Here is a 14,153-nt window from a genome sequence, read left to right on the forward strand (position 1 = left end):
CATAAGGTGACATAGTCACAGGTTCTGGGGATTATGATACCTCCCACCAGAACAACCTACCAACTACAGATAGGAAGCAGAACACAGGGGAGGAAGTACTGGGTTGTGGCAGAGACCGTGCTAACTCATGTTAATATGTGCTGTGGAAAGAGGAGGTGGATCAGGAGCACCTGAGGAAACCTGTTTTTCTTCCCAGGAAAACACCAAAGTCTTTCCTTAGACAAATTTGAAGCAGCTTGATTCTTCCTTGCTCTACTCAGCTGCTTGGGGGGTCGGGGAGGGCGGATGGCAGAGAGATGGGGCTGCCCATAAACTAGGTCATCTTAGCATCCCCCATAAGATGGATGGTTAGCAAGGAAAGCCACTGCTCCTGCACACATCCCTACTCCTGTCCTGCCCTCTGCCCACGCCCCTGTTCTACCTCTGCTTCTAACCTGGAAACTTGCCTGCTCACCTTACTTTCCCATCCTGGGCCCCAGTGGCAAGCCCACCCTCTGGCTTCTCCTACTTCAGTAGAAATCCATCTACCACCTTTGGTCCCTGGATGCCAACTGCTGTACCTCATGGAGGTGGACATGTCTCAGAGAACCGTTCCTTTGTTTACCCTGGCCCCTTGCCCACCGGCATTCTGACCAGAAATGCGCTGCACACACCATCTTCCCTCAACAGAATGTGGGTCACTGTGAGCTCAACTTTGCAAATGATTGTGTGAAGTCGGTTTTTTTTTTCAGCTCTACTATCTCAAAAAATGCTTAATGACTTGCTTCATGTATAATTCATCAAGATCCTGGAATTTAGGGGGAAATGATTTGCAATGACATGCAGACAGACTATTTAAAATCAGGATTGTTCAAGAATAGCCAGAACATATGATCAACATCTGGAAAACATCTGCATAAATGGTGTGGCTGCAACAGATACCAGAGATTGGAAATTTTAAGAACTATACTGAGGGTTTCTGGGTCCTAAGAACAGCAAAATGAAGTCCTTGTAGATTATATAGCAAATGGTTTTTTTTAGATGCACTGTGCGGTGTGCAGGACTTCCTTGACCATGGATCGAACCCATGTCCCATATAGTGGAAGTGTGGAGTTTCAACCACTGGACCACTGGTGAAGTCTGTTTGTTTGTGAAACTTTTTTTTAATTAAAAAAACCCCTCTTTATTATAAACTAACACATAGACACAAGCAAAACAAATGTAAGACTTAATGAATTATTTTACTAATAAATAAATTAATTTATTATTAATAAATAATAATTTATTAATATATTAATCTCCTCCCACCTTCAATCTTTCCCAACATCAGGGTCTTTTCAAATGAGTCAGTTCTTCACATCAGGTGGCCAAAGTATTGGGCTCCTTTTAACTACCACCCAGCTCAAGAAACAGAGCACTCTAGAAACCTTTTCACGTTTCTCATTCAAATCATAGCCCCCTCCCTTGCCCAGAAGTAACCATGATTCTGACTTTTCTGCTAGTTACAAAAAAAAAACCCAAGAGTTTTATCACCTACTTTTGCATCCCTACACAAGGTTAGCTTCCCTTAAAAAAATTTTTTTTGGAGTGTAGTTGATTTACAATGTTGTATTATTTTCAGGTGTACAGGAAAATGATTCAGTTATACATATATATACGTCTATTCTTTTTCAAATTCTTTCCCCAATCAGGTTGTTACATAACATTGAGCAGAGTTCCCTGTGCTATACAGTAGGTCCTTGTTTGTTATCCATTTTAAATATAGACTGGAAGTTCTTTTATTTTTTTTGCCACAGTCTTTTACTGCTCCAGGCAGCAAGTTCAGTTCAGTTGCTCAGTCATGTCAGATTCTTTGCGACCCCCATGGACTGCAGCATGCCAGGCTTCCCTGTCCATCACCAACTCCCGGAGTTTGTTCAAACTCATGTCCATCAAGCCAGTGATGCCATCCAACCATTTCATCCTCTGTCATCCCCTTCTCCTCCTACCTTCAATCTTTCCCAGCATCAGGGTCTTTTCCATTAAGTCAGTTCTTCGCGTCAGGTGGCCAAAGTATTGGAGTTTCAGCTTCAGCATCAGTCCTCCCAATGAATATTCAGGACTGATTTCCTTTAGGATTGACTGGTTTGATCTCCTTTGCCTCAGGCAGCAAAGGGAGGTCCCAATCCAACATTGTCCTGGTACATGGGCAAGAGGACCTAGCCCTGGGCTCCATGCTTAGGAGGGTGCCATATACCATGAGATCTCGAAGAATGTGCCTGGTAGAGATTGCCTTGGGATCCAGTGGTCAGTGCCGCCAGAGCCCTGAGCCCAGAGTTCTGCCCTTTGTGGGACAGCTCCTGGTGTGATTCAAGGACTGTTCAGGCCCCAGGGAAATAAATCTGTGCTGTAGCTCACACTGTATTTTCAAAACAAAAGGCAACTATTTATGGACACCATGAGGGTTTTCGGGCTGTGCCTCCTCTGACCTTGGAGAGGCCACTGCTTCAGAGGGCCAGGAGGACTTGAGCTGCAGAAAGTTGAGGTGAAAGAAAAGGCAAATTGATTTGTCACACCCTTTCTTCCAGAGAGCATGAATGCAAGATTCACATATAACCAAGTATCATTTCCCACTGATGCTGCATGTCCGTATTCTTGCTTATCTTCATGGTTCCAGAGGTATCGCACAGTGACTAGGAACACCATGAGACATTACAAAATTTGTATTATTCTTAAATCTATAATACATATGATAGCTACACACACACACACACACACACATTTTTAATGTGAAGGAAGCACAATGTTAGCTCTACTACAGAGCCCAGGATGGGCATTGAACACTAATCATGCAAAAAGTTATGTATTTAATAAAAGCATTTACCAAGACTTAAATTTTCAAATTAATAAAATTTCAGCATAATTTAAATCATTTTGACTTGAAATTTTGACGTATACATTTTAGGTAGACGTGTGCCATGGGACCTGTGGTCTTACCTCGGGCCAGACCTTGTCCTGGCCCCAGGCTACCAGGCAGTTCAGAGAAATGTCCCAGCAGCCCTGCTAACTGCAAACTGCTTTCTTTAAAAGTTCAGCACCTGAGCCATTCTCCTTTGAGAATGCTACAGTTTCCTCCCTCTTCCCTTTTTGCCTCTATCTCTAATATTTCAATTATGAACACAGATTACTTGATTAATTGTGTTCCTGCTACTGCATGTGCTAAGTCACTTCAGTCATGTCTGACTCTTTGCAACCCCATGGACTGTAGCCCACCAGGCTCCTCTGTCCATGGGATTTTCCAGGCAAGAATACTGGAGTGGGGTGCCACTTTCTCGTCCAGGGGATCTTCCCAATCCAGGGATCCAACCCATGTCTCTTAAGTCTCCTGCATTGGCAGGTGGTTTCTTTACCACTATTGCCAAATCCTAAAACCCTTCATGTGTTTTGTGGTAGTCTGGAGTAGTAAGATGTCAGAGAATTTCTTCTCTTCATAACTTTTCTGCTGCTGCCAAATTCTCTACTTTTCTAAATTTTTCAAGTTTTCCAAATGGCTTTTATCGTCTAAAAAAAGAATTATAAAGGGACAAAAAAGAGAAACTTCTGTTGTTGAGCAGGATGTAACTCTTCTTGATCAGGAATCTGATTCCAATACACTTTCAGAGAATCAGTTCAGTCCTTCAGTGACTGTTGGCTGAGCAGCTGCTTTGTGCCAGGCACCATTCTGGAAGCTGGAGAGAGCAGCGCAGCTTTATTTTTTGTGGCGGGGGGTGGGGGTGGGTAGGGAAGCCACAGGATGAAGTCAAATGGATGATGGTTGAGCATGAGGAAAGGGAGGAACAGGAGGTAGATTTAACTCTGAATTGATTTGGGATTGGTTTGTTTCATCCTCCACCTAAGTCTCCATCCCAACGTATGAAATCATTTCAATACTCTGTACGTAAGCTTATACCACAAGCCCTATTTTATTTATTTTATTTTCTTCCAGATTTACTGAGATGCGATTGACACACAGCACTGCATAAGTTTAAGTTGTACAGCATGATGATTTGACTCAAATACTTCATGACATGATTACTATGATAAGTTTAGTGAACATCCATCATGTCATATAGATACAAAATAAAAGAAAAAAGAAAAAATATTTTTTTCCTTGTGATGAGCACTCTTTGGATTTACTCTCTGAACAACTCTCATATATAGCATACCACAGTGTTAATTATATTAATCATATTGTATGTTACATCCCTAGTATTTACTTATAACTGGACGTGTTACCTTTTGACTGCCTTCATCCAGTTCCCCCTCCCACCATCCCCCTGGGAACCACAAATCTGATCTTTTTTTTTTTTTTTTTCTGTGAGTTTGGTTTTGAAATATAATTGACCTGTGACACTGTTAGTTCCTGGTACACAACATAGTGATTCAATGTTTCTGTGCATTACAGAATGACCATCATGGTAAGTCTACTTACCATCTGTCACTATACAAAGATATTACATAGCTGTTGACTATAGTCCCCGTCCTGTACATTTCATACTGGTGACTCACTGATTTTTTTTTAATTATTTATTTCTGGCTCTTCTGGGCCTTTGTGCTGCACAGGCTTTTCTCTAGTTGTGGCAAGCAGAGGCTACTCTCCAGTTGCGGTGCACAGGCTTCTCATTGCAGTGGCTTCTCTTGTTGCAGAGCATGGGCTCTAGGCTTCAGTAGGGTATGCAGGTTTCAGTAGTCAGAGTTCTCGGGCTCTAGAGCACAGGTTCCATAATTGTGGCACATTGGCCTCGTTGCTCCACAGCAGGTGGGATCTTCCTGGACCAGGGATCGAACCAGTGTCTCCTGCATTGGCAGGCAGATTCTTTACCACTGAGCCACCAGGAAAGCCATCGCCAACTCATTTATTAACAAACCCTTTTAAAACGGGCAATTAGTCATTACTCCAATGAAATGGAATAATTTTTATATGTTAAATATATTCATTTACATGTTTCTTAATTCTCTGTGTGCTAAGTCACTTCAGTCGTGTCCAGCTGTTTGGGACCCCATGGATTGTAGCCTGCCATGGGATTCTTCAGGCAAGAGTACTGGGGTGGGTTGCCATGCCCTCCTCCAAGGGATCTTCCTGACCCAGGGATTGAACCCAGGTCTCTTATGTCTCCTTCATTGGCAGGCGAGTTCTTTACCACTGTGCCACCTGGGAAGCCCTATTAATTCTCTAGGTTAGAGTAGTTGCCCACTCGCTCCTTTGAAAGACAAAGACACCGACAGCCACCTAGGGGATTCACAGGAGAGCTGGGACCAGAATTTGGGAGACAGAATTGAGTCACTGATGAACTAAGATGCTCTGCTGAGTCATCTGGGACAATTCCTCTAAACTTCTGAGGAGACTTTGCTAAGTTGTCTTTAGTGTTCGTGTTCTGCCTTATCTTAAACCCCTCAGTTCCCCTCTGTCTCCTGACTTCTTGGGGTTGAACCTGCAGTCTGCAAACCTGAGGTCTGATTCTGCCACGAAACTCTATTTTCAGCCCCCTCAGCTAACTACTCTTCTCAACAACTCTGCTTCTGTCCTTGTGACATCACATAAGTCCTAGGAGTTGTCCTTCCCAGTCACAGAATTACTGTGCTGTCTGTGGGAATATAAATGTATGAGTATGTTTTGGCCCCAAATTTTATCTGACCAATAGACACAGATGATAGATGCGCTTGTATCCCAGACTTCTCCTTGGAGCTTCAACTGAAATCTCCAGTCACCCATTAGCTATTTCACCACATTCAGGGGCTCTGCCACCTCACATGTGTCAAACCAGCCTCCTCACTTTCCCATCCACGTTATTTTTTTTCTTCTGTGTTCTCTCTCTCTCTTTTAATATTTATTTATTTATTTCTATTTATCTGGCTGTGCCACATCTTAGCTGTAGCATATGAGATCTTGGATCTTTGTTGCATCATGCAGGATCTAGGCATGTGGGATCTAGTTCCCTGACCAGGGATTGAACCTGGGCCAACTGTGTTGGGAGCACGGAGACCACCAGGGAAGTCCCTGCAGTCATTTTTGAGATTTTTTTTTGTGTGTGTGTGTGACATATGAATGTGCCATGTGTGTGCTTAGTCACTCAGTCGTGTCTGACTCTTTGCGACCCTATGGTCTGGCCTGTCAGGCTCCTCTGTCCATGGGATTCTCCAGGCAACAATACTGGAGTGGGTTGCCATGCCCTCCTCCAGGGGATCTTCCCACCCCAGGGATCGAACCCAGGTCTCCAGCATTGCAGGTGGATTCTGTACCCATTGAGCCACCAGGGAATCCCAGGAAAGACATATGAATGCTTATGTTTAAAAATTCATGAAAAAAAAAGCCTCAATGAGAATGCATAATGATGAAAATCAGCCTCTTTAATGGAGTCAGGGGGTAAAAGACTAGCAGCTGCCTCCCCAGGTGAGAAGTCTATTGCAGATTTTTCTGTGGTTGAAGATTTCAGCTTCTTGCTCAAAGGAATAGGAGAGACGGTTCTTTTTTGTATGTTTTTAAAAAAGTTTATTGAAGTATAGTTGATTTACAATGTTGTATTACTTTCTGGTGTATAGCAAGGTGATTCGGATATATATACTCTTTTTCAGATTATTTTCCATTATAGTTTATTGTAAGATGTTGAATATAGTTCCCTGTGCTATACAGTAGGACCTTATTGTCTATTTTATATATAGCAGTGTGTATATTGCTAATCAAACTTCTAATTTATCCCTCCCTTACCCTCCCTTTTCCCCTTTGGTAGCTATAAGTTTGTTTTCTATGTCAGTGAGTCTGTTTCTGTTTTGTAAATAAGTTCATTTGTAGCATTTTTTGGATTCCACATGTAAGTGAAATCATAAGGTATTCATCTTTCCGTCTGAATCCCTTCACTTCACATGATAATCTCTAGGTCCATCCATGTTGCTGCAAATTGCATTAATTCATTCTTTTTATGGCTGAGTAGTATTCCACTGTATATCTATATACCCTATCTTCTTTATCCATTCATCTGTTTATGGACATTTAGGTTGCTTCTATGTCTTGGCTATTGTAAATAATGCTGCTATGAACACTGGGATGCATGTATCTTTTTTGAATTAGAGTTTTCTCTAGATATATGCAGGCGTGGGATTGCTAGATCATATATTAACTCTTTTTAGAAACCTCTCAACTGTTTTCTATAGTGGCTGCACCAACTGACACTCCCACCGACAGTGTAGGAGGGGTCCCCTTTGTCCACACTGGAACCACAGAGAGGGTTCTATAACCCCCCGCCTGGGGGCGGGGCCCTGGTATGATGGGGCACACCCAGATGAAGCTGGGAACTTGACAACTGCTGAAGAAGGCAGGCAGAGTGGGAACACTCAAGTTAGCTGGAAAGGCAAAGTTCAGGTCTCATGCCCCTTCCTGGCCCGTTGCCAAGCCCCAGAGCCTTGACATTTTAAATTTGAATATTTTGTAAATTGACCTCAAATTGAAGAGAGATTACTTCCATTGGAGGGGGAAAATGGCATCCGTGGGGTTAGGGACTATAGAAAAGGTCCCCACTCTATCCCTACCTGGGGGAGGGAAGGAAACAGGGAAGGCCTCTGTGAGGGGCTTTCTTGTCACCTGTCTTCAGGCTTTGGGTGGATGTGGCCAAACCCCCACTAGCTATTGCCTGGTTGACATTTAACTTTAATCAAGCTTTCTACAAAAGCATGGTTGTTTCCTTATGTTTGTAGAATGGGAGAAAAACCTGTCAAACTTACCCTTGCCAAGGGTCCAAATGATTACTTGCTTCCTGAATTCATTTTAATCTGTGGTACTCCCACAGCCAGTACCATCCTTGGATCTAGAGTAGTGGGGCCCCGGCTCTGTGCCCCTCATTTCAGAGAGCCCCATGGCAAGTCACGAAAACCCACTTATTAACAGGCACATAAGCACCTCTTGGCTTAGGATCAGCTAGTAGGCATTGGCATAGGCTGGCCTGTGACCTTGAACATCCACTCCCAAGACTGACTGGTGTTTAGGAAACCCATGGCCTTCAAACAAAAGGAGCCCAGAGGGGAATTCCTGGTGGTCCAGTGGTTAGGACTCTGTACTTTCACTGCTGAGGGCGTGGGTTCAATCCCTGGTCAGGGAACTAAGATCCCACAAGCCTTGAGGCCAAAAAATAAAAAGGTGACCAGAGCCATATGCTGTGGAGATTTGTGGGTTGGGCTGCTGAAGACTCCAGAGGTAGGCAGTGTTTCAGAACATGTGGAGGAAGGTTTGAGGGACTGAAGCGCTTGGTAAGAGAAAGGACGTTGTCACTGAACATTACATGAGCATAACCCATTGCCCCAGCGATTGAGTGTCCATTTTCTTGCTTCTCTTAGAATTCCAATGCATGGTTCTGGACGTACTCATGGAATTAAAGCGATTTTCACAATATAGCAGCTGAGGAACATCATCAAATATTGAACAATATTTTCAGACATAAGTAGTAATAAATTTATTTTAAAATTATTTTTATATTTTAAAACATAATATAAAAAATTTATATTACTCTTAATTTGTTGTATATGTAGGTCTCAACCTAATGTGTGAAATGTTTATATTGTTTTATTGTTGTAAAATATGTAGTAATTAATTAATCTTTCAAAAACAAAATATCATCTTTATTTAAATAATTCAGATAAAAATTTGGTATCTTGATTACATTTCCAATTTCTTTAAAAATGTTTTTATTATGGTAAAACACATATAAAATTTACCTTAACTAGCTTTAAGTGTAGAGTTCAATAGTATTAAATACATTTATATTGTTTTGCAATCATCATTGATATCCCTCTCCAGAATTCTTTTCATCTTGCAGAACTGAAACTCGGTACCCATTAAACACTAACTCCCCATTTCCTCCACCCCATTCCTTGGCAACCACTGCCATTGAATTTTAATACACAATTTTGAATATTTTATGAGAAAAATATTTTTGAAACCTATAAAAATATTTAAATATTTTGATTTTTGCTATGTGAAAGTGAAAGTAAAGTCACTCAGTCATGTCCAACCTACCAGGCTCCTCCATCCATGGAATTTTCCAGGCAAGAGTACTGGAGTGGTTGCCACTTCCTTCTCCAGGGTATCTTCCCAACCCAGGGACCGAACCCAGGTCTCCCACATTGTGGGCAGACACTTTACCGTCTGAGCCACCAGGGAAGCCCAATTTAAAAATTTGCTGTAAATATATTAAAAATGTATACAATTTTAATGCAATTATATCTTGTGAGATAATAGAAAATACATATATTGGTCTCGGTGTCTGGTTTCTGGCACAAAGTTCCCCAAACCCTTGTCGTTTCCTAAGTGATAAGAGCACTAGGAGCATCTTTGGTTCTATTATTTGATCTTTGGCCCCAGTTCCTGACACAGAGCTCTTAAGTCGCTTGGAATTTACTTGGTGATACCAGGGTCCTTTGCTCTAATGAGGTGTCTCTTGGTGGGGTCCTGAATGGGGACTGGATCACCAGAAAGACCAAAGCATGATTAGAAGCACAGAATTTTAAGTCCCATCCCCCATTCTCCAAAGCAGGGAGAGGGGTTGGAAATTGAGCTAGTAATCAACCATGCCTATGTGAGGAAGCCTCCTTAAAAATCCCCAAAATACTGGATTTGGGAGAGTTCTGGGTTGGTGAACATATGGAGATTTGGGGAGAGTGACGCACCCAGACAGGGCTGGAAGCTCCAACCCCCTTCCCACATACTTTGCCCTACACCTCTCTTCCATCTGCCTGTTCATCTGTATCTTTTATCATCCTTTTATAATAAATTGGTAAGCAGTACATAAACCATTTCTCTGAGTTATATGAGTCACTCTAGCAAATGAATCAAATTCGAGGAAGGAGTCATGGGAACCTCTAATTTATAGCCAGATGGTCAGAAGTACTGGCAGTAACCTGGGCTTGCAATTGGCATCTGAAGTTGAGGGTGGGGCAGTCTTGTGGGACTGAGCCCTTAACTTGTAGGATCTGATTCTGTCTCCAGGTAGATGGTGTCAGAATTGAGTTGAATTGTAGGATACCCACCCAGCTGGTGTCACAGAGAATTGCTCGGTAGGGAAATCCTTGGAAGAAGAAATTCAGGTGTCAGAAGTGTTGTGAGTGTGGTAATAGTGTGGGCATCAAAGACAAACATAGGAGAGAGACTAAATTTTTTCTAAAACACATCTTCAGTAAAATCCTTTAGATAGTTACTATCAACAGAATACTAGTTTTGTGAATTTTTATAGTAGTATAATTTGTGACTTTGTAAACTAAGGCAATAAAATAAAACTTAAACTGTATATATATATATGCTAATGTATGAATTATGAACACCTTTATTTTATTATTCCCCTAAACTCACAAATGGACATCACCTAAACTCTACTCATGGACATTACCAGATGGTCAATACCAAAATCAGATTGATTATATTCTTTGCAGCTGAAGATGGAGAAGCTCTATACAGTCAGCAAAAACAAGACCAGGAGCTGACTGTGGCTCAGATCATGAACTCCTTATTGCCAAATTCAGACTTAAATTGAATAAAGTAGGGAAAACGACTAGACCATTTAGGTATGACCTAAATAAAATCCCTTACAATTATACAGTGGAAGTGAGAAATAGATTCAAGGGATTAGATCTGATAGACAGAGTGCCTGAAGAACTATGTATGGTGGTTTGTGACATTGTACAGAAGGCAATGTCATCCCCAAGAAAAAGAAATGCAAAAAAGCAAAATGGCTGTCTGAGGAGGCCTTACAAATAGTTGTGAAAAGAAGAGAAGTGAAAAGCAAAGGTGAAAAGAAAAGATATACCCATTTGAATGCAGAGTTCCAAAGAATAGCAAGGAGAGATAAGAAAGCCTTCCTAGGTGATCAGAGCAAAGAAATAGAGGAAAACAATAGAATGGGAAAGACAAGAAATCTCTTCTGGAAAATCAAAGATACCAAGAGAACATTTCATGCAAAGATGGGTGCAATAGAGGACAGAAATGGTATGGACTTAACAGAAGCAGAAAATATTAAGAAGAGGTGGCAAGAATACACAGAAGAACTATACAAAAAAGATCTTCATGACCCAGATAATCACGATGGTATGATCACTTACCTAGAGTCAGACATCCTGGAATGTGAAGTCAAGTGGGCCTTAGAAAGCATCACTACGAACAAAGCTAGTGGAGGCGATGGAATTCCAGTTGAGCTATTTCAAATCCTAAAAGATGATGCTGTGCAAGTGCCACACTCAATGTGCCAGTAAATTTGGAAAACTCAGCAGTGGCCACAGGACTGGAAAAGGTCAGTTTTCATTCCAATCCCAAAGAAAGGCAATGCCAAAGATTGTTCAAACTACCGCACAATTGTACTCATCTCACATGCTAGAAGAGAAATGCTCAAAATTCTCCAAGCCAGGCTTCAACAGTACATGAACCATGAACTTCCAGATGTTCAAGCTGGATTTAGAAAAGGCAGAGGAACCAGAGATCAAATTGCCAACATCCATTGGATCATCGAAAAAACAAGAGCGTTCCAGAAAAACATCTACTTCTGCTTTATTGATTACACCAAAGCTTTTGACTGTGTGGATCACAACAAACTGGAAAATTCTGAAAGAGATGGGAATACCAGACCACCTGACCTGCCTCTTGAGAAATCTGTATGGAACAATAGACACTAATTCCAAATCGGGAAAGGAATACATAAAGGCTGTATAATATTACCCTGCTTATTTAACTTATATGCAGAGTACATCATGAGAAATGCTGGGCTGGAGGAAGCACAAGCTGGAATCAAGATTGCTGGGAGAAATATCAATAACCTCAGATATGCAGATGACACCACCCTTATGGCAGAAAGTGAAGAGGAACTAAAAAGCCTCTTGATGAAAGTGAAAGAGGAGAGTGAAATAGTTGGCTTAAAACTCAGCATTCAGAAAACTAAGATCATGGCATCTGGTCCCGTCACCTCATGGCAAATAGATGGGGAAACAGTGGGAACAGTGACAGACTTTATTTTTTTGGGGGGGTTCCAAAATCACTGCAGACGGTGACTGCAGCCATGAAATTAAGAGACGCTTACTCCTTGGAAGAAAAGTTATGGCCAACCTAGATAGCATATTAAAAAGTAGAGACATTACTTTGCCAACAGAAGTCTGTCTAGTCAAAGCTATGGTTTTTCCAGTAGTCACGTATGGATGTGAGAGTTGGACTATAAAGAAAGCTGAGTGCTGAAGAATTGATGCTTTTGAACTGTGGTGTTGGAGAAGACTCTTGAGAGTCCCTTAGACAGCAAGGAGATCCAACCAGTGCATCCTAAAGGAAATAGTCCTGAATACTCATTGGAAGGACTGATGCTAAGCTGAAACTCCAATACGTTGGCCACCTGATGTGGAGAACTGACTCATTTGAAAAGACCCTGATTCTGGGAAAGATCGAAGGTGGGAGGAGAAGGGGACGACAGAGGATGAGATGGTTGGATGGCATCACTGACTCAATGGACATGAGTTTGATCGGGCTCTGGGAGTTGATGGACAGGGAAGCTTGGCGTGCTGCAGTCCATGGGGTCTCAAAGAGTCAGATATGACTGAGCGACTGAACTGAACTGAAACTCAGAAAATACACAGACATACATAAATATAGCTGATTTCAGTAGTTTTTGATATTTTATTGACTCATTCATACAAAAAATATCATAGCTTTACATATATATTTATCAACTTTGTCATTGTGAGGGTGTTTTTGTCAAGATAGGAGAATAGAACATATTTTATTGAACAGTTTGCTAATTGAGTGTATAACTTAGTCTTTAGACATATAGTGTAGGGGCCTCCTTTTGTACTCTGGTCCTTGGCAGTATACTTGGCCAAATTTAGCAAACAAAAATACAAAAGGCAGTTAAATTTGAATTTCAAATAAACAATGAATAAAATTTTTAGGATAAGCACACTCTATGAAATATTTTTTAATTGAAGTATATTTGATTTATAATATTTCAGGTATATAGCAAAGTGATTCAGTTATGCATATACATATATCTTCTTTTTCAGGTTCTTTTCCACTATGTAGGTTATTATAAGATGTTGAATATAGTTCCCTATGTTATACAGTAGATCCTTATTTGTTATCTATTAATATTTTATATTTAGTCATGTGTACATATGAATCCCAAACACCTAATTTATCCCTCCCTTCCTTTCCCCTTTGGTAACCATAGGTTTATGTTTGTGGGTCTGTTTCTGTTTTGTATATAAATTCATTTGTATCATTTTCTTTAGATTTTGCACATAGGCGATATCATATATTTGTCTTTTCCTGTTGACTTATTTCACTTAGTATGATAATTTCTAGGTCCATCCATGTTGCTGCATGAAATATTTGAAATATGCTAAAAAACTATGCACTGTTAACCTGAAATTTAAATTTATTGGGCGGCCGGCCTCTACTTTATCTGACAACTCTACTTGATTTCCTCAGCTATAAGGCAGACACTTGCCCACAACCCACTCTAATCTTCTGTGATTTTTTACTGTAACTCAACTTTGTGTAACCTGCTAGGGTTTAAAATGGCACCCCACTCCATTACTCTTGCCTAGAAAATCCCATGGATGGAGGAGCCTGGTGGGCTGTCGTCCATGGGGTCGCTAAGAGTCGGACACGACTGAGCGACTTCACTCTCACTTTTCACTTTCATGCATTGGAGAAGGAAATGGCAACCCACTCCAGTGTTCTTGCCTGGAGAATCCCAGGGACGGGGGAGCCTGGTGGGCTGCCGTCTATGGGGTCACACAAAGTCGGACACGACTGAAGCGACTTAGCAGTAGCAGGGTTTAAAAAAAATCTAGATAGGATTCATTGTGTGTATTGGAAGTCTGTACTTAGATAAATGAATGGAGGAAAAAAAGAATATTACCTAATTTCGTGAGCCAACTATTGCTCAAGTTGAAGCCAGAAATTTATGTCATTTTTATGTACATGTGAGAATTGCTCCTTTTACCTTAAATTTAGGTATCATAGGCGTTTAGTTTGTGGGTTTCTGAAGTTTTCAGTCCTAGGAAAAAGGGAATACAAATAGCCCTCCTCAACTTTCTTGAGCTTCCTTTTATCTTGCCAGTTTTGTGGTTGTTCCATCAGCTCAACTCAGTCCTATAATTATGGTGTCTGTGTGCAGGAAACAAGATTTGGAAAGGAG

This window comes from Bos grunniens, chromosome X (assembly GCF_055505025.1).
Source record: "Bos grunniens cultivar Pamir isolate PY7600 chromosome X, Bosgru_T2T1.0, whole genome shotgun sequence".
Classification (NCBI taxonomy): Eukaryota; Metazoa; Chordata; class Mammalia; order Artiodactyla; family Bovidae; genus Bos; species Bos grunniens.